Genomic DNA, 27346 nt, shown 5'->3' with positions numbered 1-27346 from the left:
AATATAAGTATTCAATACTATAAATGACCCTGAAAGCACTGCTATAGCTGTATCCCTCATATTTTGATGTGTTGTATTTTTATCTGTATTTCATACAGACTTTTTTCATTGGTTTTAGACTTCCCCTTTAACCCTGGGTTATTTAGAAATGAGATGTTTAATATCTAAAGATTTGAGAATTTTTTAGATTTATTCCTGTTTGACTTATAGCTAAATTCTATTATGCTATTAAAATGTAGCTATGATTTCTACTCTTTTAAATTGTTTGAGATATTTTTATTGGCTTATTATATGGTCTATCTTGTTGAGTATTCATATGTCTTTGAAAATAATGTGTATTCTACTGTTGGGTGAATTGTTCTATAAATGTCAATTAGGACTATTTTTGTTGATAGTGTTCAAATCTTCTATACTCTTACAGTCTTTCTGCCTATTTGTTCTATCAATTACTGGGAAAGGATTTTTGATGTCTCAATTATAATTTTAGAACTGCCAACTTGTTTTACTAACTTCCATTTTTGTCTCATTTATTTTGATGCTCTGTTATCAGTAATATATATATATATATATATTTATGGTCATTATGTCTTATTGGAGAATTGACCCTTAATGATGATATACTGTCCCATTTTATTCTGGATAGTATTCCTTGTTCCGAAGCTGGCTTTTTCTGATATTAACATAGCTATTCAAGGTTTTGGGGGCTATTTTCATGACATGTCTTTCTCCATCTTTTTACTTTTAACTTATCTTTATCAGTATATATTAACTGCATTTCTAATAGACACAGTAGAATTGGATCTTGCTGTCTGATCCAATCTGACAATTGCATTCTTAAGAAAGTTATATTTAAGCCATTCATAAGTAACGTGATTATGGATGTCGTTGGATAAAAACTTTACTAAATTGCTAGCTGTTTTGTATTTATTTAATTTATTATATACTCTTGCTCTGCCTTCTTTTGCATTAAATAAACATTATATAGTATATCATTTTACCTCCACTATTGACTTATTACTTATACATCTCTTATAAAGTTTGTAGTAATTTCCTGCTAATTTAAAATATACATTGTTATATTTTTAATGAATATACCTTTAATTAATCAGGTTCTACCCTCAAATGATTGTTTCACCTATCATGTAAGCTCGTTAAAACTGGCCTTAATATACCCTAAGGCCAGTAGTGTCACTGTTCTTTCTGATTAAAACTTTTGTCTTGTGGAAATAAAGAGGAAGCATCAGGATGCATATACTTGTCCCACCCACATGACTGTGTTCCCCTCTCCAGTCTGTATCACCATAGGCACTTCTTAGTTGATTTTTCAGACCCTTTGCTGTGAGAGGCCAATGGGGTTCATGAAGAAAGAGTCCTTCAGGGCATGCAGACTCCTCCAGTTTCTTCAGTGCAGTGTTGTTTCACATGGCATTGCCAGCCTGCAATCATCCTTCTTCAAGTATCTGCTCTTCTAGCATCTTACCAATTTTGTTTTGTGTTGTTTTAAGAACGTGTTTTTTTCTGTATATAGCAGTACTATTGTATTATTTGGAACATTAGTCTTCTCTTAGATGTCACTTTCTAAGAAAGACAACTTCACATCTGACTCTGACAAACTGTAAATTCTTAAGTATGTATTACCTGCTTGAATTGTCACGTAATAGTAAATGTTACACTGAAAATATTTTATGATGAAAGACCTTTGGAATAAAATACCCTTGGAATATTGTAAACAAAGTTTTAACATATTAAACAGGGAAATTTTTAAACAGAAGTACTTAGTAAGTTTCTCACAACTTGACATAACCTTAAATACATACCTTACTTAGAATGATTGCTTCTATCATAGAACAGTCCTATGCTGAGATCTATACCATTATTGAAATAGCTGAAAATCAATGTGTTATTGGGAGATATATAGCCAGGTGTATATTCACATTGTCAGTATGCTTTATAATAAATGCTCAAGGACTTAAAATTATTATAGCTAAGTGATTTGCCCTTGACATTCAGGGATTACTGTTATGTATTTTGATTCTTGCATTTTATATAATAGTAAGCTTATTTGGTTCAGAGCCCTAAATGTTTCCAAATGACTACAATTTTTTCAATGCCAGCAGTTTGGAAAATAATTGCTTTGAATCTCATTTTTTTTTTTATTACCCATCATCTACACTATGCCACCCAGACAAGAGAACAGTGAAGTAAAAACACATTGTTGATTTTTTTGTTACATTACAAAGTCTTCCCATTAACGTATATTGATAGGGAGTTTTTTTAAGTGCAAGGACTAAGATCACTGAAAGTACAAAATAACATGCCTTAAATTTTGTTGTTTCTGGTAGATAGGCTCTGCTATAGAAATGCTGATTTGAAGGATAGTCACAAAAAGTCACAAAATCAGATATGTAAATTTTACATGGATTAGAATATACGAGCTCAAATTTAACTTAATCCTAATTTTAGAAAAGCTACAGAACTTAACAGATAGTCAAGTTAAAAGCTTATTATAATTTGTGATAAGACAAAAGATCATATATTCATACCATTCCACACTTCACAATATATAGGGCATGGAATTTCTAACACTCTTGATGTCTTTGGCTTAATCCCATAAAGTTAACATTAAAAACTTCAATATTTTTTGAGAAAGATTAACAATTTAAACAAATATTACATATGGTTTAGGATTTACTAAATGAAAATTGAAATTCCTTTCTGAAATTTAGTGATTATTGATTTCTTCAATCCACATAAAATTAATTTCAGGACACCAAGGCACAGTTCGGTCAGATGAGCACAAATTTCCTTATTTTCTCTGTTCAATGTTAGACAAGAAATATTCAAATATAAACCATACTATCCTCTGTCTGACGATAGTGTGTCAGATACAATGGTGTTCATCAACCCAATCTATTCAGCCCCACTGTTTTCCTAGTCTTCTTTCATCTAAGGAAAGCAATGTAGCATGGTTCCAACAATTAGATGGAAACAAGTCACTGAGTTGAGCTTTGGGGAATGTTTTGAAGAATGGTGAGGCTCCATAGGCAGGCAGTTATGCTTTTGCCCTTAGGCACTTTATGTTTTTTCCACCCTTCTTCTTTATGCTTGGAATAATGGCAGGTTGTTAGAAGATTATCAACCATACTATGAATGGGAGAATGGAATCCACATGCTAAAAATGGCGAAGCAGGAAGATAGAATGTACCTGGGCCTTCAATGACATTGGTCAGAAGCTGCATGTTTAAGAAAAACTTATAACAGCAACAAAACAACTAAGAGAGAAGAGGAGGATGAGAGAGAATGAGAGAGAGAGAGAGAGAGAGAGAGAGAGAGAGAGAGAGAGAGAGACTCAGAATGAAGAATGTTCTTTTATGTTTTTCTCCCTTGTTTGTACTCTTTCTTTGAAAAAGAAAACCATCATAGGATAAAGTGCTAAAAAAGTTCTCACTATTTACTTAGTTAACTTATTCAATATGCTTTCCAGAAGAAAAAAAAATCATTACATGAAGTGGTTGACAGAATTGTAAAAATATCTCCCCAAGATTTTTTGTTTCCTAGCTGTTCAGTAAAGCACTGATACAGGTACTGCTGAGAAGAGTCTTTCACATGGAATTAAAGTTACTAATCAATTGCTTTATATTAGGAAGGTTATCCTGGATTACCTGAGTGGACCTAATGTAATCATATGAGCCCTTAAAAGCTAAAGAGGAAGACAGAATCATCAGTCAAAGAGATGAAGCTTGAGTGACTTGAGGCATGAAAGGGACTTGACCCACTCTTGTTGGTTTGAAGATGGAGGAATGGGGCCAGGAGTCAAGGAAGGCTAGCAGCCTCTAGAAGCTGAGGAAGATCCCTGATGTCTAGTCAACCGGCAATACCAGCAAGAAAACAGGGGCCTTAGCCCCACAACCACAAGGAAGTGAATCCTACCAATCACTCACACAAGCCAGGATGTGGATTCTGCCTTAAAGCATCAAGAAAGGAACACAGCCATGTAGACACCTTGATTTTAGCCTTCTGAGACCCAAGGAAGCTAGACTTCAGACTGTGAAGGCACTGTGAGATAATGCCTGTGTTAAGTCTCTGAATTTGTGGCAATTTGTTATGGCAGCATTATGAAACTAATAATCATAGTAATACAAGAGAACCTGTTTAGGACATTTGCAAAAAATGTCCTGACATATTAACCTTTCAAAAATTACTTTCATCAAATTATAAGGCACAGATCAGAGATCAAAACCCTGAAAAATTACTACTCAGAACTCAGTGTTTTAGTGGAGGCAGGGAAGTAAGGATCATGAGATGCAATCAGGGTAGATAGTGTGTGGCTCTGTGGATGGTCCTTTGTGATTGAGTTTCCAATTGGAAGTTTGAAAAATAAATGCCAAAAAACTACACTACTTCAGAGTTTTCACTAGTGTCAGTTTCTAAAAAATCTTACATGAATTACTATAATTTCAACAAAACATTGATTTTACTAACATTTTGTATTGTTGTAACTCTAAGATTTGAACAATAATGTTTACTGTGAAATATAGAAAATTTATAATTATGTGTTTTTAAATTTTTTGCATGGAAAAAGTAGGTTGATTGAGACTATGCAATCCCATCTATTCACTCTTTTTGTGATTATACTGAAGTGCCATTCTCTTCAAAACAGAAGAAAATATAGAGAGCTCAGCTGAAATGAAAGGATTATATTAGTATGAATTACTCATTCATATTAGTGATATATTCAACCAATCCAAAATATTAATTGAATAACCATTATATCCAATGCTTTTTATACATAAATTTACCTATATTGCCACAACACAATGCATATTTTGAATGCATTTAAATTATTTTACACACATATACAAAATAAGACTGCTGATGATTAAATTTCACCTCGAAGTATCTTATTAGGTGATTAAATAGTAGGTGGCACAGAGTACAGTGAATAGTACCAACTATTATTTCATCACTCACTTATAATAAGAAAACATTGAATAAAGAGTCAGTGTTGTATTTATCTGAGTTTCCCAAGCAAACAACAAAATACCTAATACGTAGGAACATAAAAATGCTGTTGGAGTGAACTGTATGTTAATAGTTACACGATTTAAGCAAGAACATGACCAAGGATAAATGTATAACTGAATAGTTATGTTCTCTCATTTTGATAAAAAAATTTCAAAATAACACTAAAAAATCAAGTTTTATTCTCAATTATTTGCTATCGTTCATTCTCTAAACAAATATTACATGAGTACTTGCCATGTAGCAAGTATCCAAGACATTTAGGGAATGGAAACGAACAAAGAGAGTCTCTGGCTTTAAGAATTTCCTGGACATGTTAGAATGTTTGCCACATGCAATACCTGAAGATGTTTATCAGAGCTTTATTCGGCATGCAGCAAAGGGCAGAGGAGGAAGTGCTTAACTCAAGGTAAGTTGTTTATCTGCTGGGGGAAAATCAGTGAAATCAGCTGAGAAAAACTGTCATGTGATATTATGGTTTAGTTATTCTGAAATGGGAAATAAAAGAATATTTTATACAGAAATATTAAATTATTTTATGGTGTGCAAATTAAATTCTTTGCATTGAGGTTTTTTAAAATGGCAATGTTAATCATGAACTGAAGAAAAAATATAGGTGAAAAAAGAGAAATGAGTTCTATTTTTCAGGATTGGGCTGAGGGGAATATATTCCAGGCAGTGGCAACGGAAGATGCAACTTGCAGGGCTGTGAAAACTCATGGAACTTTTGAATGATGACAGGGAGTTCAGAGCCAGAGCAGAGAGGTTTTGTAGGCAGACAGGGATGAGTCTGAGAAGCAAGCAGGAGTAAGATCAAAAAAGTTCTCAAATATATTGCCAACAAGTATTTGACTTCAAGCTAGGCTCTGGGAACTCAATGACAGATGTGAATTGCAGAGGAATGACCATATTTCCATTTCAGAACAATCACACTGGCAACAATGTGGAGAGTCAGAAGGGAGGCCAGAATGTGAGCACTCAAATGAAGAAAAAATGAGCATGAGCCCAATGCCAGCAGAAATAGGGTGGAGGAGAGGGCTTCAAGAAAGGTTTAGGACGTAGAGTCTGTAAGACTTTCTGATTGATTTGGAATGAAGGGGAGGAACTGCCAAAGGAAGATTCAAGGACCACCCCAATTTACTGGTTAGCAAAACTTAACTTATCACACATACTTGTGATAACTATAAACTGAGATTTAAAAAAATCTTATTTATACTTGAATTTCAGAGGTAACCTAAACATTTCCTAATAAAACTTGCCTATAATTATGATTCCTTCTATTTTTTCCTAATACTCAAAAGCAGTGATTTTACATTTCATGTAATCATGGTATAAGTGGCATGAGAAATACTAATTGCAGAATATTTACTTCAATAAGCCTTTTTCTCATGTGTTTGAATATTTCAAAACATAGTTCACGACATTAAAGAAAAAAAAGATATAGTTAATTCTAAAAGGCACCATGAAATGCAAAAGTGCAACCTATACTTAAAAAAACATGAAAACATTGAGTATTTGTCCACATACACTGCCCACTGATTTGCAGCAGCAGTAATTCATGTAAAAGCTATCATGTAATATACATGAGGTTGCTTTTCTACAATCTTGCAGAAAGGATACTTGGAAGTATCCTTTTGTACCAAAACTGGAATCATTTTTCTGATGATAGGGTAAAGTAAGGTGAAGCTTTGCATTTCATGAGTAGTCAGTAAATGTAGGTGGGTGAAATCATTTATTCCTTTCAAACAGATCACAAAATGTGTTATTCTTGATGATTTCCAACAATATTATAAGTCCTTGAAGTAGCACATGTATTTGCAGAAAAAAAAATAATATACACATAAGCAAAGCAGGGTGAAAGAAACAAAAATTTACCCATGATCCCAATAGCGATTATATATATATCTGAAAGAGAGAGAGAGAGGTTGCTAGCTAACTGACTAGGTAATCAGACTCCCTAAGAAAAGTCTACCACTACAGGGATTCTAGGAATCTAGGGGTGGGCAGGAATATAGTGATTCTAGTACGTCATAGTGCTTAGTCACTGGGGAAGCAGTCTGGTAAGAACACATTGGCCAATCTTGGGGAAGCTGGAGGCTGTCAACCAGCTATCCTTCCTGCAGAAGTCTTCCTTGAATAGAGATGTAAGCAAGACACCTCCCATCCATCCCTTCCTTCATACAGATTCTCTTCTCTGCGCATGAGGTTTGGAAAACAACTCCTTCATCATTTTCTTTTTAAGCTTTGTATATGCATTTTTCTTTTGAACCAGAATCATTTTTTAAATTAATTAAAAAAAATTTTTGGCCTTGTCCAGTCTTTGTTGCTGTGTGCAGGCTTTCTCTAGATGTGGGGAGTGGGGGCTGCTCTTCATTGTGATGAGCGGGCTTCTCATTGCAGTGGCTTCTCTTGTTGTGGAGCACAGGCTCTAGGCACACGGGCTTCAGTAGTTGAGGCATGAGGGCTCAGTAGCTGTCGCTCACGGGCTCTAGAATGCAGGCTCAGTAGTTGTGGCACACGGGCTTAGTTGCTCCGCGGCATGTGGGATCTTTCCAGAACAGGGCTCAAACCCGTGTACCCTGCATTGGCTGGCGGATTCTTAACCACTGTGCCACCAGGGAAGTCCCTTCTCCGTAGTTCTTGTCCGTGTTTCTGAGGAGAAACTTATGAGAGGTTAGTGGGAAGAGGTACAGACACCATTGCTGCAGGTAGGTTCAGGGTACCATTAATACTCATCCTCTCCCTCCTCAAACACCTATACTAATTTCCTCCTACCCTGAATTATTACCACAGGATTTGGTAGCTTACCTGGCTTTATGACCCAGGATTAGCTATATAATTTTCTGTGTTCAGTGCAAAATGAAATGTAGGACTCCTTGTTCAAAAATTACTAAGAATTTCAAAACAGTGACAGCAGAGCAATAGACCAAGCATGAGGTTCTTTTAAGTATGGGGCCCTTCATTTGACCTGTGGGACTGCCCAGGTCAGATGCCCATGAATCTGGCCCTGTTGTGGCCCAAACTTAAATTTCTAAAGGGACTGAGACCTTGGTAATCACCCCTCTGTCTGGCTGGGGTTGCTGCCTCCATCCACTCACAGGTACAACTGGGTAAGTTCCAAATTTCATAATGAGAATGCATAATCATTACTGAACTGAGCATAAGGAATTGGATTAATATCAAGATTTTAGGTGTGGAAATGGTAAATAGGAGCTTAGAATTCACTAAATTATAAAACTGAAGAATGTTTCAATGTTTATGCCAGTTGAATGGTATTCTTTTAACAATGTTACTTTGTTTTCATATGTGATGGGAACCTCCTAATTCCTGAAAAGACCTGTGACTTCTGAAAAAAATAAACAATATCTTGAAGTTTTGTGACTTCACACCTACTTTGTAAACTAATTGAGCTGAAGATTGGTGTTTAAAATTCTTGTGTTTTCGAGTGGACAGCTTGTGAAAAAAATTGAGGAAAAAATAATACTTATGGAAAATAAGAAATTTATTTGGTAAAGTATAAAAATATTCTATTGGAGAAGTGAATGTGGCCTGTGCATTACTTATTAATAATGATAAATATTTACAAAGCATGTTCTAGGTACTAGGAAAAGTTCTAATTGCTTTACATTTTTTTATTATATGATAAATGCCCCCATTTTATGGATAAGGAAACAGAATAAGTAAATATAGGTAAAAATTTAAGAGTTACAGTCTTAATCAGTTTTTAAAATTAATTACAAATTAATAAAATTCATGTTCTGGTATAAATTAAATTGTGTTTTGAATCATTTACTTTTAAAAATTTTGTTTTAATTTTACTCAAAGAGAAAAAATATACTCCTGAGTTTGATTAGAGAGAAAAGTGGTCACATTTCAGGAACTAGGTAATATATGATCTTTATATACAATGCCAGCACCCAGGAAGAGACTGCCTATCATAAGTTGTTTTTTCTCAAAATAACATCTTTATGGAAATATAGTTTACCATACATTTTACCACTTTAAAGTGTGCAATGTTTAGCATTAGTGGTTAAGTGTTCATTGTTTGGTGTATTCACAGAGTTCTGCAAGCATCACCACTATCTCATTTTGGAATATTTGCATCACCCCAGGAAGAAATCCTTTAGCAATCTCTCCCCTGTCCTTCCTCTTCTTAACTCCTATTAAATTCATAAGTTTTTCAAAATTGAAAAAAGTCACATTGAATCCTAACCTGAGGCCCCATTTTTTGTTTGTTTGTTTGTTTTTAAGCTGTGAGAGACTTATTTGTTTGAAGTTTATGATAATTTTGTTTTTAAGAGATTTACAATGCCAAATTACTGAGTGTTTGATAGTAATGTTAATTTAAATGTGTTACACTAGGTATAACAAAATTCAGATTTTTCCTTATGTAGTATGTTTAAGATGGGTTGCTTGTATATTTTAACCCCTTAACATGACTCTGCATTGAATTTCTATGGTAACTGCATTTCTGCAAAAACATAAAAACATTCAGAGGCTGTGCCCTCTCTCTCCTTTTCCTGTTGCCTTTCAGATCAGGAGAACATGTCTCTCCAGAAGTCACTGGAATGCCCTACATACATTTATTATTATTGCTATTTCCATCCCCCAAATTAATATCAAAACTACCATGATAGATTTGTAAAGAAACCATTTAGGACTACTCATGAGAAAGAAAATTATCTTGGATAATGACAGAAAAGAAAAAAAAAGTACAGTTAGAAGATAGGAAGTCAAATTCAAACTGTTTGGCCTAACCCTGAATGTATCATTTTCATTATATAGTCAACTTCTGCTGTGCCCACTTGACTTTATGGCTTAATGATATGATTATGCCCAGTTGACGATGAGTAGCTCTGGTCATAGGATCACCCAAAATCCTAGTCATGTTTAAATAGAACATAGTGGTATGTGAGAAGCTCTTACTCAAACTAAGAGTAATTTACTGTCACAGCAACCAAGACTTTGTCCCCCAACTTCAATTAGGCTATGATGTTTTATCATAATATTTCATTCCTCTCAGATTTCCTATCTTTGGTTATAGGACCAGATGGTTTCACTGGTGAATTCTACCAAATATTATAAGAAGTCATACCATTCCCTCTCAAACTTCTCCAAAACACAGATGAGGAAAGAACACTTTGAAATTCATCTTACAAGCCATCATTACCTGATACAAAAGCCAGACAAGGATATACAAAAAAATTAAATTACAGGTCAATATATGATGAACATAAATGCAAAATTACCCAATAAAATATTAGTAGATCAAATTCAACAGTACATTAAAAGGATCATACACCATGATCAAGTGGGCTTTGCTTCTGGGATGCAAGGATGGGTCAACACTTGCAAATTAATCAATGTGATTCACCACATTACAAAATAAAGGATAAAATCCTGTGATTATCTTGATAGATGCAGAAAAAGCATTTGACAAATTCAACATCTTTTCCTAATAAAAAACTCTTAACAAAGTGGATATAGAAGAAATTTATCTCAACATAATAAAGGCCCTATATAACAAGCCCACAGCTAACATCATAATCAGTGATGAAAAGCTGAAACCTATTGCTCCAAGATCAGGAATATGACAAGAATGCCTGTTCTCACTATTATTTAACACAATACTGGCAGTCCTAGTCAGAGTAATTAGTCAAGAAAAAGAAATAAAAAGCATTCAAATCAGAAAATAATAATTTAAATTGTCTCTGCTTGCAGATGATATGATATAATATTTATAATAGACTTCACCAAAAGACTGTTATAACTAATAAACAGTTTCAGTAAAGTTGCAAGATACAAAATCAATATACAAAGGTCAATTGTGTTTCTAATACACAATTATTATTACACATTATTACACTAATAATACCTATCAGAAAGAGAAGTTAAGAAAACGATCTCATTTACAATTGCATTAAAAAGAATAAAATACTTGGTAATAAGTTTGATCAAGGAGGTGAAGGATTTGTACACTCAAGAATTGTTCCAGATTGAATGTTGAGCATCTTTTCATGTACCTGTTGGCCACTTGGGTGTCTTCTTAGGAAAATGTCTACTTAGTTCTTCTACCCATTTTTTAGTTGGATTATTTTGTATTGAGTTGTATGAGTTCCTTATATATTTTGGACATTAACCCTTTACTCTGTATATGGTTTGCAAAAATTTTCTCCCATTCTGTAGGTAGCCTTTTCATTTTGTTGATTGCTTCTTTAGCTGTGAAGAAGCTTTTTAGTTTGATATAGTCCCACTTGTTGATTTCTGCTTTTGTTGCTTGTGTTTTTGGTGTCAAATCCAAAAAATCATTGCCAAGATCAATGTTAAGGAGCTTTCCAAAGGAGAAACTAACGCACCTTTGTAAGCAATTATACTCCAATAAAGATGTTAAAAAGAAAAAAACCAAACAAACAAAAAAAGAAACATCCTCACAGATACACCCAGAGTAATGTTTGACCAAATATCTGGCCACCCTGTGGCCCAGTCAAGTTGAGGTATAAAATAAACCATCACACCTTCCATAAAACTCATTTCTTTGAAAAATAATTAGCAGAACAGGAATGTTTTTGAAACCCATATACACTGGCAGAAATATATAATAATAATTTATTCTAGTGACAAGACCAGTGATATTCTCAGGATGGAAGCTATTCAAAATAGTTAACTTGTTACCAGGTAGATAGTAAATCTCAAGAAATTATGTAATTTTGGAGCTTGGTTTTGGTCTCTTTTTCTTACAGGTTGGACATTTGGCAGTAGCAGTAGCTAGATTAGCCTTAGTTAGTGAGAATCCATGCTGTTGGTCTCTCTCTCTGCCATCATGACCACTCCATCCTCTAAACAGTGTCTCATGAAGGCCTTCATAGCACTAACTATTTGAAGAGATTAACATGCTATCCTGAAAGCAATGGATTCATGTGCTGTGCTCTGCAATGTTTAGATAGTCCGAGATCCCTTTGGATTACATTATAGCAGAGGAAAAGGAATTACAGCTCAACAGCAAAATTTGCAAGTGTTTATTACACATTTGAAGTGAGCAAAAACTCTCCCTGATCCTCTTTTCTTACTGAAATAGAAAAGAATGCACATGCCAAAACAATGTCCATATACCAGAACCTGAGGCTCTATCTGTTCTAACAAAGTTACCACATCCATCATGGCAACTTCAATCAGGGCAACTACTGGGCTGAGCTTGCAGCGGTCTACAGTCACCTTCCAGGATCCATCTGGTTTTTGCAAGATCATTGCTAGGTAACTTAACTGGGGATGTGATAAGGACCACCATCCTTGCATCTGTTAGAAACTCATGGCTGATATAAATCTCCTAAACTCTATATAATACATATATGATACAATTTTTATTTATATATTTTTACTTACTTTCTCATGACAGGAACAGTTTCAGAGGCTTCCATGTGGCTTTCCCTATTTTGGTAGTTATCTACAACCAAGGGCCCAATCTGGAAGTTGTACTAACTTCCAAGTATGTTAATACCAATTAAACATTCAGGGTCCAGGGAAATGACCATCAGGTGGTCTATGTAAGTGATTTATTACCTGTCTCCCATATGCCCCCATACATATAGGAAGGCCACAATAATGTTTCAAAGTATTCGTAGTTCAATATCACAGAAACCCTATAACCTATACCAACAGTGCTAAAAATATGAGTAATCCCCATCTCCCAATTTATGGTCAAGTGAGTAAATGGCCATAATTTTCTTGGGGAAAAATGCAGCAAATCATTGCTTTGTATACATGCTATGGTATTGCAATTGTTCCACTTGGAACCACTGTTTAGTGGGCTCTGAACAATGGTCCCCAGTCTGAAACCTATGCAAGGAATCATGACATATTTATTAGGGTGGCTATCCTCAGACGCCCAATCACCAAACCTTGATTTCTTCTGCTGGTTCAAGCTGAGTAGTGACTTTGTCAGCCACCAATCTATTTTGCCCCTAGGGAGGTCATATTCTATTAACCATCCTTGTAAGTCCCTGTGTATCTGGTTCCCAGGGCTATTACTCCAACTTTGCTAGTGATCACAACATATGTGGTTAAGTACCACCTGGTTACTGACAGTTAACTGCTGCCACCTACACTCTACTATTTTAAAGTCCATTCATGGACATTGTTTTCAGCTAGATAAATTCTGTAACAGTATTTTCTATCTCCAGCCCTAAAATGAAAAGTAGAGACACTACTGAATTTTTTTTTTTTTTTCTGTACACGGGCCTCTCACTGTTGTAGCCTCTCCCTTTGCGGAGTACAGGCTCCGTACGCACAGGCCCAGCGGCCATGGCTCACGGGCCCAGCTGCTCCGCGGCATGTGGGATCCTCCCGGACCGGGGCACGAACCCGCGTCCCCTGCATCGGCAGGCGGACTCTCAACCACTGCGCCACCAGGGAAACCCCTGAACTTTTTAATGATGCTGCTTCCTGTCTCACCAGGCCATTCATATGGCCTTGATAAATTTCATGTCCTTAGGCCTTCCCAAGGAACATAACCATCATGCTTATCTTCTGACTGTACATATTACATCCATTCTAGCATGTCTACTTCTCTGAACTTTTTAATTTCTTTATCCATCATCTGACATTGCAGTTCATGCACTTTAATTTTGCTCAGCTTGGCCACTGTGTGTACCATGCCATGTACTGGGAGCCACCTTATTAGTTTGTACGATCTCCTGAGGTTCTTTCCAGGACACTAAATCCTTTATCTCCAAAGAATATTCTCAGGTAAATAAATTCTTCCCTTTCCAATTCTATGTTCCAGTCCCTTTGATAAAGAATCTTCTAACACAGTGCCACTCATACATCCCAGATGGCTACTGATACATGTCAGATAGGTTTGCAGCATCTTTAAATTACACTACTTTGTTTATGAAGCCAAGTGCATCCTCAGTTGCTTGATATTGTGACTTAAAACCTAGGTATAAGCCAAGTGGCCAGGAGGGAAAGTGAGGGCAGATCTTGAGTGGTATATCTGCTGCCTTTCAGGATTATTGAGATGACTGCTCTTAGCAAAAAGGAATGGAACACTTCTGCAGGCTTAGAAGGTTCAGAAGAGTCAGAGGAATCAAAATCTTCAGGAGCAATCATCCGCATGTCTAGATTCTGTGTGTTAAAGCTTCAGATTTTCCCAATGGGGGCAATGCCCTTGGTATAACAAATCTGCCAAGTTTAACTTCCTTTGAAGTTAGTCGCACAGACTAATAAATCTCAGGCCTCATGTTTGGCTTTCTCTGCACTCCTGCTGCAAAATGAGGGCTTCTTTGCCTCTACCAAGGAGTCCCTTTGGCTTTCACGTCTCATTTTTATTTCATTCTTATTTTCTTTATCATTCTATTATCATTCTGTAGAGAAATTATAGCCCATAAGAGTGTGACAGAGAGGGGACTGGAATTATAGAAATTGAGGAAGGTATTAATGGTTTCCTTGCTCCTGGATGAATTTATGTCCATGTTCATAAGAGTGCACTCTCACTTGTGAATCCCATCATATCACTTCCTTTCCCTAATCTCTTCAGGATAAACCATATATATATATAACAAGACTGTATTATCTATTCCCCACCGAAATAGTAAACTCATTTCCTGTTGCTCCCTTTTGTGGCATTTTAAATTCTCAAAAAATATGTAAATATAGAGAAGATCAATAATTATCAACATATGTCCAATCGTGTTTTGGCTGCCCAAAACACGATTACTTTAAGGTTACTTTAGGATTACTTCAGAGCTACTTTAACCCCTGAATAGTATACATGAAAATCCTAAACATAACATTTCATCGGGGAAAAAATAGCATAAGGACTAAAAAAATACAAAATAAGACAAAAGCTTTTCCAGCTATCCACCCACAAATTTAACAATAAACCCTTAATATTAAAAAATCTAGTCAGTGTATATATCTGCATGATGTATCATAATTTATTTCCAAAGTTGTTTTATTGAAATCAGAATCCCAACAGGGCTCAGAATATTGATAGCTTGGTTGATTATTCTCTTGTCTTTAAGTCTATAGGTTGTCCCTCTCTCTTTTTTCCATGAAGTTTATTCTTCCTTGTGGGTGGTCATTTGCCTTGTAGATTTAACAAAATTTTGCATTTTTCTGTGTGTATTCCTGTTTTATTTTTAACATATTTCTCCGATTTTCATGTTTTTCTTTTTTAACAAATTAGTGATTGGGACCTACAGTTTTGATTCAGATTTGACTGGTAAGAGTTCTTCATAGTTGATGTGCTACACTTCTTATTTTTCACATTAGGGAGCACATAATATCTGGTTGTCTCAAGTTTTATGTTCTTAAAATTAATCACTAGGTTCATTCACTTAAAATCCCCCTCGATGTGTTATGATTCTTAAACACTAATACATTTAGATGTACTGTTTTCTCTATGGTTTTGAGTGCCCACAGCATACTTTACTTATATAGCATTATAATAATTATTTTAAAGAAATAAAGCAATTAACAAGGATTAATGTGCAAGAATGCTTATTATGGAATGTTTGGGGATAGAAGAAATTAGAAACACATTTACTATCAAGTAATAAAGGCACAGATAAATTATGTGGTACTTGCATAAGATGGAATGTTTTGTAGGTATTAACATGCTTTCAAAAAATATTTAATAACATGGAAAATGTTCTTAATGTAATGCTACATCAAAAAGTGCTGAAGACACAGATTGTTCCTTAAAAAAATACAAAAGCTTATCAAATGTAATTTCAAGAGCAAAGAAATAATATGTAATTTTAACTTCCTAGTGTTTCTGAGCATCTGTAAATATACTAAATTTTAATTTAGGATAATGGATAATAAGAACCAATATTACTAAATATCAACAAACTGATTTGTAATTATATATGGCTGAATAAAGTTGTTTCTTTTGCCCTTTTCTCAGTAATTTGGTGCCAACAACAAAAGTAAAAATTAATGAAAAATATTTTAAGTGCATCTTCAGTAAGAATAAAAAATATTTTTTTACCTCTCAAAAGAAGATTTTGTTAGCATAAGGAAATATGACCAAACTGAGGAAGAACCGTGAGATCATAAGATTAACAATACAGATCTCAATAACACAAAACAAAGTTCTAAAATTAGGTGACTATCCTTGTGTTTCCTGAATTAAAGTTTGGGAAAAGGAGCAGGTTTCTTCAGGAGAATTAATGAGTGCTAAGAAAACACATCGAAACCAAATGTATGGATAAGGTTTTCTCGTATAGAGTTGCTGGCATAGCAATCAAGTGAGGACAACTCGAAATCCCCATAAGAATGACAAATAAATTATGAAGAATCCAGAATATGTGCTATGAAGGTATTTTGAAAAAGTTATAAATCTATAAACAGACATGAAAAAGTCTCTAAATCTTACCATCAAATAGAAAGCAAAATCCAAAACAATACAGAATATTAGTCCAATGTTTATATTTCCATCAATTTGGATAGTTTACATTTAACAAATTTCATGAATTAAACATATAGACAAAACATTCATATTATTTTTATTTTAAATTTTGTTTTGTTGAACACTGGTTAGTTTGAGCATTTCATTGTATTTATCACAGTTTTTACATTTGCTTTCCTGAATTTCTTCTTCCTGGCATTTATTCAATATAATATTTACCTTTCTTTTTTAATGAAATCTCTTTCCCCTATATTGATTATTTTGCATTGCAGAAGTTATTTCTCTATTTTGAGATTCGTTTAAACTTTTTGAAGCTTTTGGTGTTTAACCAAATCATTATGTCTGCTTTTACTGTGTAGCTCAGAGTTTGTTATCTCCTGTATTATTTCAGTAATTTTATGCTCTATATATTTAAGTCCTTATTCCATCTGAATTTTATTTTGATTTGTATTTTAAAATCTATATAAGGAGACCAACCATCTGCTAACTAAAATGTACATATGTATTTTGCATTATCATATCATGATATCTGTGCCCTACAGAAATCTCTGAATAAAGCATACTACTGTAGTTGAGGGGACGGACGGGGGGACAGCGTGTCCTTAAAGAGAATAACTTACCATCAAGAGAAGAGTAGGTCCTTCGAGAGAAAACAGAAACCTAACAGAAAATGTTAACTTGCTGGACAAGAGAAAACACGTTTCAAGTTTCTCCTTAACCACTATTCTACAGAATGCCAAGCACTTGAGAGTATTCACTTTTGACAGTAGGGGATAGAGTGTATTAAATAATTTTGATACTCACTAGCTGATCCCATGAAGATGGGCTGCTGCTTCGGTTGCTTTGGAAAACCATAAATATCTATTTAAAACTCAGTTTGTGAACATCTGTGGTTAAGTTAACCAAATATTTTATCAATGTTTCTTCATGCATTCTCAGCTCCATGAGGTGAAAACGTGCTTCATTTATCCCCCCTCAGTCCACCATTCACCAGAGGAAAGTTCTCCTTCTTTTGCAGCATTATGTTTTTATCAGATCAAATATTGGGCAATTATCAGCTTCATCTTGACTTGTGTCTTCAGAAATGTTGAAAGGAATCTGAAACTAGTAACTGATAAATAACTATGTCACTTTCTGGATTAAAAAAAAATCTTGTAATTTGTAAAAGTGACTGTTTCATGAAGTTACAATTTTCTGTAGATTGGATTTTATTTTCCACCTTCTTTCACTTAACTATTTTCTCATCACACCTAGTTTCTATTATTTTCTTCTGAATTCTGAGAAAAATTGAGTATGTATGTATGCCGAGTATGTATTTCATTGCATTGATTTTCTAAGGAATATAACTTGCTGCTTACTGCTATCACAATGATTTTAAATTTGATAATTCTGTTTTTAATCAAGAATAATAATTTCTTTATAATCTCTAGAATAATAAAGAGGCAATGATAGCTTTGAATCAGGTCGAAAATGGAGTGGTGGCTAGACTGTGGGTTTCTGGGGTTCTAGGTATGTCCCAACCACATCTGGGGCTTCCCATGTCTAGAGGCGCCTCAAGCAAGGAGGGCTTAGCTCACACTTGGAAGGCCCCTATTTACTTTGTCACGTTCCCCAGGGTGGGAGTCAGCTTGCTGAACGCCTTCCCGTTTGCACCAGAGAAAAGATAAGAACCCAAGTTTTTGCCTATCCCCACCTCTGCGTCAGGTCCAAGCACTTTTCCTAGAGATATGGTAACAATTCTTTATTCCATAACCCTCATTTGAAGCCACTTCTGACCTGCAATGAAGATGAATAAAGAAAACCTGGACCATTGTTCTACATCATGGACCACAGCTCAGATTTGGACTATTCTTGCACATGGACCAGTAAAATGTATAGGACCTTAAGCCCATGTTCTTTATTTGCATCAAATGATGACCAGTAGACTGATTTTCCATCATTTTTCTTGTAGCAGGAGATGAATTAAATAAATAACTTAGGTAAAAAAAGAAAAGGAGAGAAAAAAAGGTAAAGTTAAGAGGAAGACCATGTATCACTCCCCCTTTTCTTGTTGCCCTAGATTCCATCCTTCCAAGCAAGGAATCATAACATTTATATACACACACACACACACACACACACACACACATATATATATATATATACACACACACACATATATATAACATATACATGCACATATATATACACACGTTATTTATGTTTTGTGCAAATAAACATTCTGCACACTATATAAAAGACAAAAATTGATCAGTTACAATTAAAGTTCCCACTACTCAGCACTGTGCAAAGAGAAAATTGGAAAAATCAGTTCAAGATTAGTTCTCACTTTGATGCAATGGTCTCAGCAGAGGTGGATCTAGAGGAAGTGTAAGGTGGCAGGTCTTCTATGATAAATGGCTTATTAGAGGAGAGTATGAATTGGTAATAAAAAACATGGGATTTCAGTTCACAATACTGATATAATTTGTGAGGTGAAAATAGCTAAGAATTTTTCAAAAATAATGACAGACACCAAACCATAGATCAAGGACTCAGAGGAGTCCAAGTGGGATAAATAATAAAAAAACTTTCACCTGGCATGTTGTGTTCAAACTACAGAAAATCAAAGAAAAAGTCTTGAAACACACACACAGAAAAACAACACCTTACCTATGAAGAAAGAAGTATAAGATTTATAGCAGACTTCTTGTCATCAACAATGCAAGCAAAAAGAGAGTGGAGAGAAATATTTAAAATGTTGAAATAAAGGAATCACCAAGCTAGAATTCTGTATTAAGGAAAATTGTTCCTCAAAAATGAAGGAGAAATAAAGACTTTCTCAAATGAACAAAAATGAGGAATTTTTCACCAGTAGATCTGCCTTTCAAAAAATGTTTAAAGAAGTTTAATTTTTTTAAAGCTTAGAGAAAGAAAATGATGCAGGTTAGAAACTGAGATATACATAAAGAAATGAAGGGCATTAGAGAGGGAACACATAAAGGTAAAATAAACCCTTTTCTTTTTCTTTTTCTTACTTGATTTAATATATAAGTGTTCAAACTAACAAGAGCAACAATATACTGGATGAGTATAGCTTATTGATAAGTGAAATGAGTGACATCAATGTTAGAAGGGATGAATATGAAATATTTTAAGGTACCTACACACTCATAAAATAATATAGACCTATCTAGAAGTGGACTTGTAAATACATGTTGTCAATACATGTTGCCATCCTTAGGGCAACCAATAAAATCATTTTTTAAAAAGAAGTATAACTGATTTGTTAAGAAATGAGAGAAAACAGAATCATATAAAAAGCCTAATTAAACCAGATAAGGCAGAAAAGGGGTAGAATATTAAAAAAAATAAGAAATAAGAAGTGCAATGAATAGAGAACAGTACAGAATGGGGAGAAATTAATGCAACTATACACATAATCACTTTAAATGTGAATGGATTAAATGCAACTATAAAAATTAAAAACAGAAAATGACAGAGGGGATAAAAAAAAACAACTGACTATATGTTGTCTGCAAGAAACCCACTTTAAAAAGAAAGACATAGATTATAAGTAAAGTGATGAAGAAAACTATACCACACTAACACTAATGAAGGGAAAGCTGGAGTAGCTATATTAATGTCAGGCAAAGCAGACTTCAAACAAGGATAATTATCAGGGATAGAGAGAGGCATTACATAACGATAAGGGGGTCAATTTTCTAAGAAGACTTCATCCTTAATGTGTATGTGCATAACAGCAAAGTACCAAAATAAGTGAGGCAAAAACAGATAGAATGGCAAGATGAAATAAACAACTCTATTATTATAGTTGGAGACCTCAACAGACCTCTATCAGTAATTGACAGATTCTGTTTACAGAAAATCAGTGAGCATACAGTTGAACTGAACCACCATCATTATCAACTGTATCTAATTGACATTTATAAAATACTTATCCAACAGCAGAAGATTACAGTCATCCCTTGGTATCTGAAGGGGATTGCTCCCAGGAGCCCCTGCATATACCAAAATCTGCTGATGCTCAAGTCCCTCATATAAAATGTAGTAGTAAAATGAATGGAAATTTCGATCCAAGTTGATTGAATCCACAGATGCGAAACCCAAGAATTTGAAGGGCTGACTATATATTTCTTAAAAACAATGCAGGTATAAGTGGACCTGCCCAGTTCAAACCCATGTTATTTAAGAGTCAACTGCACATTCCTCTCAAGCTCACATGGAACATTCACCAAGATACATCACATTCAGGGACATGAAACACACCTCAAACACATTTTAAAAGAATTGAAATCATCCAAAGTATGCTCTCAGAACACAATGGAAATAAACTAGAAATCAATAACAGAAAGTGGCTAGAGAATCCCAAAGTATTTGGAGATTAAACAAACAACACACTTGTAAATAACACATGGGTCAAAAAAGAAATGCCAAGTGATATTAAAAATAATTTGAACTTAGTGAAAATTGAAATAAAACCTATCAAAATTTATGAGATGCAGTGAAAGCAATGCTTAGGGGGAAATTTATAGCATTGAATGCATATTTTTTAGAAAAATAACGATCTAAAACCAAAAATGTAAGCTTTCACCTTAGGATAATAGAGAAAGAAGAGCAGTATAAACCAAAAGAAAGAAGAAGTAACAAACTTAAAGCAGATATTAATGAATCTTAAAATAAGAAATATCAATAGAGACAATGAGAAAATTAATGAAACAAAAAGGTGGTTCTTTGAAAACATTAATATAATCAATAAACTTCTAGCCAGGCTAAGAATAAATATAAAGACATAAGTTACTAACACCAGAAATGAAAGAGGGGCCATCATTTAAAAATATAGTAGACTATTATGAAAAACTGTATGATCCCAAATTTGACAATTTGAATGAAATGGACTAATGCTTGAAAGACACACCATACCAAAACTGACACAAGGAGAAACAGATCATCTTAATAGGCCCATATCTATTACAGAAATTCAAACAATAATTATCCTTCCAGAAGAGAAAGCACCAGGCCCAGATTTTTTCACTGGTGAACTCTACCAATCATTTAAGAAAGAAATGATCCCAAATCTCTTTAGTATCCTCCAGAAAAGAGAAACAGAGGGCACACTTCCTCACTCATTCTTTGAGACCAGAATTGCCCCCATAACAAAACCAGAAAAAGACAAGAACACTACAGTCCGATATATCTCATGGGTAGCTGCAAAAATCCTAACCAAAATTATAGCTCACTGCATCCAAAGATGTATAGAAAGAATGTACTCCATAACCAACTAGGATTATCCCAGGTATTCAAAGCTGTCTAAACATTCAATAATCAGTGTAAATCCATTGCATCAAAAGGCTAAAGAAGAAAATTTTGCAGCAGTATTACCTCAGACATGTTACCTTGCATTCTCGTGTCTCATTTTTCACATTTGTAAAGTATGGTTTATAATAGGACACACCTAAAACAAGGCAGGCCGTGAGGAGTAACTGCTGATTCCTTTTTCTCATTCATTTTAGGAGGAGACCACCAAGCACTAGTCTGAGTCTAGCAGGGGAATCAGACATGGCTGTCATAGAGTTCAGGAAGTGATGGTACAGAGATACAAATACAGGCCTGGAATACAGTAGGTAATTGCTAAGTGTTTGTTGAAGGAGTGACAAAATGAACACAATACTATGGGGACTCAGATGAGGGGCAGCTAACTCTTTCTGGTAGTTTCATGAAAGACTTCTTGGCAAAAGTGATTTCTGAGCAGGTCTTGAAGAATGCATAGGAAGCTATCCAAAGGAGGAGATGTATATACCAAATTTCATAGTCAAAGAGCAAGGGGAGTCCCAAGTGACAGCAAGCGAGGCAGTGAGGCCAGGAAGAGCTGTAATGCCCCTCCCTCCCTCCCTCCTTCCTTCCTTCCTTTAGGTTTATGGCTGGTACAGATTTAGGGCTTTATAGTTGTTGAGATTATCTGGTCTGGGAAACTTGCATTGTATCTGTTTTTGTAACATAATTTTCTTCCCATTGTGTAACATAGCAAGACTTCAGGTACTCAATCTAAACGTTTTGTCTTTGGGCTGAGCTGACATTCTGTTTTAGAAATACCACTCTAATATTTAGGTGTTATATAGTTATGAGCACTGTTTACTACTGTCTGCTCTCATTTGCCAGGTCTGAGTTCTACCAGTTGTTACATATTTAGAAAACCACAAGATAAAAATACTAATTTTGATGCAAAATTTTGGCCAAGTGTAGACAACAGTATCCATTTGATATGACTTAAAAATCTTCTGCTTTTACTTTTATTTTCTTTTGCCTTTATTTTGACTGTGTAAATATTTCCAAAATTTTGATATTTTTACAAAGAAAAAATACATGTATAGTTCCATCCATTTTGTAAGTAGACTTTTAATTTTGTGTTTATTTCCAGGACTTCTTCTTTGAATACCACCAATTTGTCATTGAACTATCCAAACTATGTGAATTAAAAAATTTTTTGATTATATATTTATTAGTAAACTTTATTTTTTAGAACAGTTTTAGATTTACAGAAAAATTGTGAAGCTGGTACAGAAAGTTCCCAAATAGTTCATATTCAGTAGCCTCTATCAAAGCATCGTAATTAATATGGTACACTTGTCACAATTAATGAACCCAAATTGTTAATTATTAAATAATTATTAACAAGTTCCAAACTTTATTCAGATTTGCTTAATTTTTACTTAATGTCTTTTCTCTCTTCCAGGAACTCACTGAGGATACCACATTACATTTAGTTGTAATGTCACCTTAGGCTCCTCTTAGCTGTGACAGATTATCATACTTTTATTGACTTTTGATGACCCTGAAAGTTTATTTTTTATTTTTTAAAAATTTTATTGAAGTGTAGTTGATTTACAATGTCATGTTAGTTTCAGGTATACAGAACAGTGATTCAGTTTATATATATACATAAACTGAAGTATATATATATATATATATATATATATATATATATATATATATATATTTCAGATTCTTTGGCCATATAGGTTATTACAAAATATTGAGTATAGTTCCCTGTGCTATACACTAGGTCTTTGTTGGTTATCTATTTTATATATAAAATATATAACTATGTATATGTTAATCCCAACCTCCTAATTTATTCCTCTTCCTCACCTTTCCCCTTTGGTAACCATAAATTTGTTTTCTATGTCTATGGGTCTATTTCTCATTTGTAAATAAGCTCAATTGTATCTTTGTTTTTCAGATTCCACATATAAGCAATATCATATGATAACTGTCTTTCTCTGTCTGGCTTACTTCACTAAGTATGATGATATTTAATCCATCCATGTTGCTGCAAATGGTGTTATTTCATTCTTTTTATGGCTGAGTAATATTCCATTGTACATATACCATATCTTCTTTATCCATTCATCTGTCAGTGGACATTAGATTGCTCCCATGTCTTGATTACTGTAAATAGCTCTACAATGAACATCGGGGTGCTTGTTTCTTTTTGAATTATAGTTTACTCTGGATATATGCCCAGGAGTGGGATTGCAGGCTCATATGGTAACTCTATTTTTAGTTTTTTAAGAAACCTCCATACTGTTCTCCATAGTGGCTGTACCAATTTACATTCCAAACAAGAGTGTAGAATGGTTCCTTTTTCTCCGTACCCTCTCCAGCAACTATTGTTTGTAGAATTTTTGATGATGGCCATCCTGACTGGTGTGAGGTGATACCTCATTGTAGTTTTGATTTGCATTTCTCTGATAATTAGCAACGTTGAACATTTTTTCATGCACCTTTTGGCCATCTGTATGTCTTCTTTGGAGAAATTTTTATTTAGGTCTTCTGCCCATTTTTTGATTGGTTTTTTTTTCTTTTTTGATATTGAGCTATGTGAGCTGTTTGTATATTTTGGAGACCTTGACAGATTTGAAAACTGTTCAGGTATTTTGTAGAATGTTCCTAAATTGAGAGTTGACTGATGTTTTCTCATTAGACTGGAGTTTGGGATTTTGGGGAAGGAAAACTACAGAAGTAAAGTGACACTTTCATGTCATATCAAGGGTACACATTATGAACATGACTTAGCACTGTTGATGTTGACCTTGACCACCTGGCTGAGGTAGTGTTTGTCCAGTTTTTCCACTATAAAGGTTTTACTATTGAAAAACTTTTATTTTAACTGCCTCCTTTCCTTGCTTATCTGTAAACTGCCACTCCAATTACATTCTTACTTTTCAAAAATAACACATATAAAACATGGAGAATACAAATGTATCAAGAAAACTGAAATTACTAAAAACCTCCCCACAAACAATACATCAAAGTAGTCTCAATTTTTTTTTCTGAACATAAAAAGCTAAGATTAAGTTATCAGTTTTCTAGGGTGATTACTATCATAATAGTAGTCATGGGAAATTTCCCATATCTAATGGAATGTTTGGTTTAAAAATAATTAATCCATGTTGTGAAATCTAAGAAATTTGCTCCAAATGGAAAAAAAAGCTCATCTTTTTGCCCCCTTCAACACATCTGCATTTTAGCAATAGTAATAGCTACCATGAATTTCAATGAATCTTACATACCAGGTATCATGTTAAGTACAATGCACATATTATCTTCTATAATACTCAGAGCCATCCTTTAATTATTTCTCTCATTTCACAAAGGAAACACCTGAGTTTTGTAGAGATAGAATACATTGTCTCATATCATAGTAAGCATGCAGCAGAAAACTGAGTCAAACAGAGCAAAAAACTCATTTCTTTACCACTCTTTTATATGACATCTTGCATTTTGGTCCTCTGTTCACCACTAGTACATTTAGAAACTACAACTGAACTGTATTGCTGATTATTTTAGTCATATAGAGTAGGTCGACATGATAGTGCCCTGAAATGCAGCAACTGTAGGTACAATTATTGTATGTGAACTTTACAGTTCAGAGATTATAGATATACTTTTATACATTGAATACTTAAAAACTTCTGTCAGGGTCACTGGCTAGCTCTGAAGGGGAAACCCACATTAAAGGAAGTGTTTGATTATTTTCTGTCTCTATGCTAGAATGAAGTTCTATGAGGGCAGGGAGTTTATTTTATTAAGAGATCTATTCCTAAATCCTAGAAAAGTTCCTGGCATGAAGATACAACATTAAACATTGCCAAATATTTGTGGGGAAGTATAAACTTAATATAGAGTTATTTTTCAATGTAATGCTACCAGATTTTGCTCCTATTTGTATAGATGAACAAAACCACAGCAACAAAATACTGCCTTCATAGAGCTCAAATTTCAGTAACTCATAATCATTCCTTCTCATTTCACTGAGGATCCTTTCAATTTATTCATTTCTAGTGATATTTTAATGGAATTGGTTGATCTCAATAAAGTATAGTCTTAATTATGTTGAGCTCTTAAGAATACAATGGCCACTTCATTTCATAGTTGTGAATATCTTCACAACAAAAAAGAGTATTTAACATATTTTAATCCTGGTTGGAATAAATTAAATGAAATGTGCAATACAAAATCATTTACAAAGCTCTTTTAGGAACTAAAATTTTGTTTCCATTTTGGTTTTATTCAGCTAAGACAGTTAATTTTCTGTTCTGAAGTGCTGTGTGAAACAGGTTATAAATGAACTGAATTTCATAAGCCAAATGAACCTGCAATTCTTGTCCAAGTTTAAATAAAAATGTGGTATATAATACACATGAAATTAAAATAGTGAAATCGTGCAGGGCATATATTATTGGCTCTATATCTAAATACATATATCATACAAAATTGCAATCCAGAGGTACAGTGTACTTATAGATGGAATTATGTCTCCCCTAAATCCACACATTGATGTCCTAACATCCAATGTGCCTGCATTTGGAACTAGGGACTTTACGGAGGTAATTAAGGTTAAATGAGATCATAAGGATGGGGCCCTAATCCAATAAGACTGGTGTTCTTATTAGAAGAAGAGAAACCAAATAAAAGGTCATATGGAGACACAGAAGGCAGGAAGCCAAGGAGAGAGGTCTCAGGGAGAAGCCAAACTTGCCATCACCTTGACCTCTAGCCTCCAGAACTGTGAGAAAATACATTTCTGTTGTTTAAGTCATCCACTCTGTGGCATTTTGTTATGACATCCCTAGTTGCCTAATACCACTGCCTAAACCCTAAAGACACAGGAAAAAATCCCCTAAGGAAAACTTGATAGTGCGTGTAGAAAGCTTTTTTCATATATTTAATAGTTTTAGGGTTTATGTGTGCATGTGTGTGTGTGCGTGTGCTTGAAAATACAGCTCATGCAATATATACATTTCTATGTATATACACACACATATACCCCAAGCAACTTAAAATCGGCAATATATATGCTTTTTTTTGGTATGCTTTTTTTATTTTGTATATTTAAGAATGAATAGATATTACTTTATAGGTGTTATACAAATGAGCCAAAGATGTCCCCTGTTTACTGTGGCCCCCATGTTTTTACTTCATCACAGCAATCTAGACTGTTAGCTCAAAAGCCTACTGGTGCTAAACTCAAATCCTTACACATCCAATTGCTTTAAATATAGCCCCAATAGGCCTATTTTTAGTCATTTAGAAGCCAGTCTTCCCTGCAAACCCCAAGAAGCTGCACCCAACATCTACTAGCCATAAATAAGGTAAACCATGGCCCTTTAAAGATCCCAAGTCCCTGCTGGCTTTGAAAGCTCTCTGACCCAGGCATCACCTAGACACTTAAGCCTCCTCTCCAGCTCTCTTCCCCAGTCATTTATTTGTCCTCTCCCCTTTATGGATGGTGGACCTAGGCTGCTGTGTCTAAGAGGTCTCCTGCTGTGAGGGATCTCCCCTCACATGCATCCTGTCCAAGTGCTGCCCACAATGCAGCTCCTTGTGTGCTACTGCCACCCCCTAGCATAT

Source organism: Tursiops truncatus, chromosome 14, assembly GCF_011762595.2.
Source record: "Tursiops truncatus isolate mTurTru1 chromosome 14, mTurTru1.mat.Y, whole genome shotgun sequence".
NCBI classification, from domain to species: Eukaryota; Metazoa; Chordata; class Mammalia; order Artiodactyla; family Delphinidae; genus Tursiops; species Tursiops truncatus.
Note: the sequence above shows the minus strand (reverse complement) of the source record.